The sequence below is a fragment of the Musca vetustissima genome, unplaced genomic scaffold, assembly GCF_032173495.1.
Source record: "Musca vetustissima isolate MV318-11 ecotype Yass unplaced genomic scaffold, APGP_CSIRO_Mvet_v1 utg59192, whole genome shotgun sequence".
Classification (NCBI taxonomy): domain Eukaryota; kingdom Metazoa; phylum Arthropoda; class Insecta; order Diptera; family Muscidae; genus Musca; species Musca vetustissima.
The window spans coordinates 53,593-60,291 of record NW_026873536.1 but is presented as its reverse complement, the minus strand read 5'-3'; positions in this window follow the sequence as shown (position 1 = coordinate 60,291).

The window sequence follows — 6,699 nt, the reverse complement described above, 5'->3', positions numbered from 1 at the left end:
CAAACTTTTGGGGCTGCACAATGCTATAATACCCTGACAACTTAGTTGTGTAGGGTATAAAAAAACAACCTTGAAAAATAGTTTTAGTTTATAATCCTCGGCAGTGTATGAACAATTAAAAAAAATTATAAAATTTATTCTCTCCTTAAGATTTGATACACACACAAAGTTATCAACGTGCTCTAAATTAAAACAAAAGAGATTCCCCTATCACAAATAATTTCAAAAAAATGCACAAAATCAGTGCATCACGTATTTTCAAATTTTACAACTCTAATCTGAGACAAAAAGCACAACAAAAAACAAACTTCAGTTGCTTCCTTCCCCCTTTTCAACAATGACCACAAAATTACAAAAACAATGCAGGAGAAAAGCAAAAAGATTTATGATTTATATATGCAACAACTTTTTCGAAAAAAACCCGAAAACTTTTGAATGGTTTAGTTTTTTCTTTTCACATTCAAGTGAGTAAATCTCGCTCAGCTACTAGAAGAAGAAAAAAACAGACAACCAAACCTCCACACCTCCCTTTTTAATTTTATCTTGTAAAAAGACAAGCTTCAAAACTTTGCTCTCGCACAAAACTTGCACTTGCAACAGCAGCGAAAACTTGAACGTAACATTTGGACGTCCGCGGGACCTCCCGCCATCGCTGACAACAAACGTGCCCCGAAAGAACGAACAGCGAATTGGACCAGAAAGTTGGCCTTTACCATTAAATTACTTTATGATTGTTGTTTTGTAATGAAGGGGTTACTGCTGTTGTTGTTGCTGCGGTTGTCGGGAGGGATTTTATTTTATTTTTTAATTTTACTCCGTTTACACATCAGCACCTTTTGTTGAGTAGTTTAAGTAATAAAATACCACTGACCATAAATATGGAAAGTAAAAGCTGATGAAAATTTAATGCCGAGCGTAGATAGTAGCGGTTGTAATGTGAATTGTTTTGGTTTATTAAAACGAGGAGGGGAACAAATTGAAAAAAAAATAAATTTGAAGATCCATTCTTTGCAGGAACCTTGTTGAAGGAAATTTGTATGTTAATTTTAAACTTTTTCCTAAAGAAATATTTTTTTAAAAATCCACGCGCATAATGACCATAGAACGATATTAAAAAGAAACATAAGGAACTTGAGATGTTTTCTTTCTGAATTCAATAAAAGTCGATGTGTATGACATTATCTATCTGTCTTTCCGTCTGTTTGTTGAAATCAAGGAAGAGCTAACAAAATTTAAAATAGAGCTTTGAAATAGTGCTTATGTGTATATTTCAAGATTTCCACATCCTATAATAGATCCCAGAATAAACCAGTAAGGAAAGTAGTAAAGTCGGACGGGGCCGACTATATGATACCCTTCACCACTATGGGTATATTAAACAGGACTATTAACATGAAATTGGATGAAATAAAATACGTGATATTTATCTAAATGTGAATCTACATAGATCTATCAATAAAGTGTGTAAATCGACTTCAAACAAATATAAATAGGTCATCCGTTGGGCTATGTCTGTACATCTAGAAAACGCAACTACGTAATTCTATGCTCAATTTTGTAAGTTGTGCAAAATTTGATGTCAATCGTGCAAATCGAAAGATATATAGGGACTTTGGGGCACCATTTACATGAAATCGAACGAAACTATATATGGGAGCTATATCTAAATCTGGACCGATTTTCTGGAAACTTGGCAGAAATAATTCTAGGCCCAAGCCAGTACGTTATGCCAAATTTGGTGCAAATCGAAAGATATATAGGGATTTTGGTGCACCATTTACATGAAATCGGACGAAACTATATATGGGAGCTATATCTAAATCTGGGCCGATTTTCACGAAACTTGGCAGACATTATTCTAGACCTAAATGAGCACGCTGTACCAAATTTCGTGCAAATCGAAAGATATATAGGGACCGTTCACATTAAATCGGTTAAATATATATATGGGAGCTATATCTAAATCTGAACCGATTTTTCCCAATTTCAATAGGGTTCGTCCTTGGGCCGAATAAGTGACCTATGCCAAATTTCATATAATTCGGATCATAAATGCGACATGTACTTTGTTTACAATTTAACATGGACAGACGGACGGACGGACGGACAGACGGACATGCATAAATCGACTCAGAAAGTGATTCTATGCCTATTCTCAAAAGGAACCATGGGTCTAACTCGATTATTTTTGCCTGTTACAAACATATGCACAAAGACATAATACCCTGTACCACAGTGTGGTGAAGGGTATAAAAACGAAGCCTTAAAAAATGATTGCAACCAATCAGCGCATCAGAATACTCTACACAAGTACCACTAAGCTCAAAGTTTCTGCGGATCTATATTCCGAGCCTAGGCAATATTTCGCGATATTTACACCCTCTAGACCAATTAGGTGACAACAGCTCCTCTGTGGACTTTTTTCCGAATCATGTTTTCCCAGAGTAAAAAATTACTCCACGAGAATTAAATTTTGTTATTTGTTTCGATTCAATTGACCCGTTAAACCATGGCAAACATTCAAATTAGTTGGTCAGATCGTCTGTGGCGATTAGAAAAGTTTTCGAATCCATTTCATCTCCGAAATATCATTTGATCAGCCTCGAAGATTGTAGGTGTTGTTATTGACCACAACTGGAACCTCAGGTTCAATTTTCTAGCTATCGACTCGAAATGTATGCTCATGCAAGTATTTAAGTAAAACTCCTACTCCCGGGTACAAACAACCATATTATATTGTTACTAAATTAAGGATCAAGCTCTCCTCTTGAATATACTATCAACTTCTAGAGTCGATGTCCTTCAGGAGGTTTTACACCTAAAAGTCTTAGTACATTTGGCCCGCTAAATAGTCAAATATTTTCTTAGATCCTTTTCTCTGTGCAACATTTTGTGACGTTCTCGAGTCGAAGTCCTTCAGGAGGTTTTACACACTAATGTCTTGGTCCATTTATACCGCTAAATAGTGATTGATTATCATCCCCATATTCCTTTCTCTGTGCAAAATTTTGTGACGTTCGGGTCAATTTTGTGACCTCTAGAGCGACAGAAAAGTGTTTGTCCATTTGATCCCATAAATATTAACCGATCATTACCAAAAATAATTTGCGTCTTCTTTGGCCAGAACCCATCCTGTATGCAAAATTTCGTGACGCTTGGTCCATAACCTATACCTATAGCGTGTCAGGGGCTGACTCACATGCCTACATCGACTCAGCTAGTCGAGATATGACGATCGGTCAGGTGGTATAAGGTGGTTTCGCGGAGTTACATACTCTTGGGACCACACAAAGCTTTAACACCTGACAACATAGTTGTCTAGGATATAAAAAAGTCCTCAGTTTATGTAGTTATCAAAAATCCATTCAATCCGTGTAGATACACTTTGGTACCGCAAACATGCACTTTATCAAATATTGGTATTAGTTCCCAAGAACCCAATTTGCTTTGGATCATTCAGACAATTTGGAGTCGATTTATATATGTCCGTCTGTCTGTTGAGCTCCCGAATGGAGTCATATTTTAAACTAAAATTTGATTAGTTTGGGGTACCATCGAACTTTATTTAAATTTTAAATGAAATTTGCTTCTCCTTCGAAATTTATCGTACGCACCAGCCGCCGATACAGACGGTCCAAAGAAACATGTAGTCTAAGAGCAATATTTCGATCAGGCACTTTTTTGTATCAAAGCGTGGCAAAATCTTTCAATTATGATTCAAAAATGTTGCTCCCTCTCCATATTCTCATTAAAATATGCCTTAAGATATTAAAAGGTTAATATTTATTAATATTATCTCAAAATAATACGACAATAGCTACCAAAATTGTATTCACTGTCATTTGTGTCACGAAATTATGCAGTTACATTTTAATTGTTTGGTAACAAACATTTTTAAAGTTAGCCAAAACCATAAAGTTATAATGACGTGTCTAGTGTTCTTGTTGTTGCTTTTGTTGTTTCATGGCGGCAGAGGTGCATTGGATTTGCATCCAGTTAGCGCGATAATGTGTTCATCTAAGTTGTGGCAGTGTTAAGCTCACGTAGCGACATCATGACTTGCTAGCGTGAATTAGAATAGTTAAACACGCTCGACTCCTTTTCCGACAGTTGCTGTGTAAAACAAATATACAACATCGATGTGTGTGTGTGGGTGTATCAGTGTGAGTTGAAATTTTTAAAACAAATATACAACATCGATGTGTGTGTGTGGGTGTATCCGTGTGAGTGTAACAATTTCCATTAAAGTTCTACCTTTTGTCTGGTAAAGAAAAACAAAATCATCATATAATCATAAAATTTTCACTAACAAAATCGTTTCACTTTAGTGCCACCACATTCCCTACTGCATCCACCATCCATTCATTCTTTGTTGGTGGCAGCAGCGTTACCATGGAACTACAATGCATGCAGTTTATGCTTTCGTAAAAATACCTCAGGATAATTTTTGTGAGATAATAAAATTGTATAGTTTTTCGAAATTAGTTGGAAATTGAGATAACAAAAAATTATGTTTATAGTTGTTCAACAAAAATTTGATGTTTCACTGCTGCAGCTGCAGATGACTGAAGTAGAGTGAGAGGAACAAGGGAAAGAACAGCGGCAGCGGCAATTATCAAAAACAATTCAAATTTCACAATAATTAGAAAAGTACAAAAAGTTAATAGGGTCTAAAGTTGTTAAGGTAACGATGTGTGAATGGACCAGGGTGGAGTGGAACACAAGAAAAATTAACAAAAGTGTAATGATCTCGAAAAAATATTCTTTAAAAAATCCAAGCCTTGTGGTGGCCCTGAAAAATATTCTTTAAGGGACCCCCCCCATTCTCGGGGTCAAACATTTTTTTTTTGATTAATTCGAATCTACAGTAATTCAAGAATGTCCCTACAAAATTTCAAGAGAAAATCTCAAGAACTCTTGAAGATATAGCCAATTTATTGTGTCAGCATCAAGTGACGGCTAAATGACTTCTCAAACTTTAAACGCGTTTTTCTCTTTTATGAATGGCGGGCACGATAACTCAAAAACTAATAACCCAATCGATTCCAAATTTTTACACGTTTCTCTGTAAGTGTATAGCTATCGTATGAACTATGATAAAGCCAATCGGTGAAGATCTTCCTTATTTTTTAAATTGGTTTTTGGTAAAAATCGGTGATTTTCCAAAACTATTTTTTCAAAGTCCGCCATTTTGTTAATTTTAGAGCGAAGTCAATAATCCTAGTTCATAGGAGAGACAGACATGTGCTCTTTCTAACACCGTTGTAATTTTCGGATTCCGATGTTCCAGTGGAGAGTTATTATGCCCGCTATCAAAAATAAGGAATTTTCTTTAATTACAAAAAACAACAACAAAACAATAACCAATAAGTTTTGTAAATTATTTTTCTTCTCTTTTAAATCTTTAAATATATATGTGCACAGTTACAAACATTAACAAGCATTGGTATTGATTTACCAGCCCTTTGAAAATCTTGAAAAATTTAAATCGAGAATGGGGGGTTCCCTTAAACAAATTTACGCCTTGTATTGGTCATTGGAAAAATATTGTTTAAAAATCTTTTTTGGTCCTTGAAAAAATATTCTTTAAATTTTTTTTGGTCCTTGAAAAAATTATCTTTAAAAGATCCACGCCTTGTATTGGTCCTTAAAAATTATTCATTAAAAATCCACCCCTTTTATTGGTCCTTGTAAAAAAATATTCTTTAAAAGATTCACGCCTTGTATTGGTCCTTAAAAAATATTCTTTAAAAAATCCACGCCTTGTATTGGTCCTCAAAAAATTATTGCTTAAAAAATCCACGCCTGAAAAATATATCCACAAAAACACCACGCCTTGTGGCGACCCTGAAAAATATATCCACAAAAACACCACGCCTTGTGGCGACCCTGAAAAATATATCCACATAAACTCCACGCCTTATAGTGACCCTGAAAAATGTATCCACAAAAACTCCACGTGACCCGGAATAATTTTTCTAAAAAATTCACGCCTTATAGTGACCCTGAAAAATGTATCCACGAAAACTCCACGTGACCCGGAATAATTTTTCTAAAAAATTCACGCCTTGTGATGACCCTGAAAAATATATCCACAAAAACTCCACGCCTTATAGTGACCCTGAAAAATGTATCCACAAAAACTCGACGCCTTGTGGTGACGCAGAAAAATAATCTTTAAAAAATCCACGCCTTGTGGCGACCCTGAAAAATATTCTTCTAACAATTCCACGCCTTGAGATGACCCCGAAAAAATATTCTTTAAAAAAATTCACGCCTTGTGGCGACCCTGAAAAACATTCTTCTAACAATTCCACGCCTTGAGATGGCCCCGAAAAAATATTCTTTAAAAAAATCCACGCCTTGAGGCGACCTTGAAAAATATTCTTCTAACAATTCCACGCCCGAAAAAATTATTGGTCCTTAAAAAATTATTCCTTAAAAAATCCACGCCTTTTATTGGTCCTTTTAGAAAAATATTCTTTAAAAGATCCACGCCTAGTATTGGTCCTTAAAAAAATTATTCCTTAAAAACTCCACGCCTTTTATTGGTCCTTTTAGAAAAATATTCTTTAAAAGATCCACGCCTAGTATTGGTCCTTAAAAAAATTATTCCTTAAAAACTCCACGCCTTTTATTGGTCCTTTTAGAAAAATATTCTTTAAAAGATCCACGCCTAGTATTGGTCCTTAAAAAATT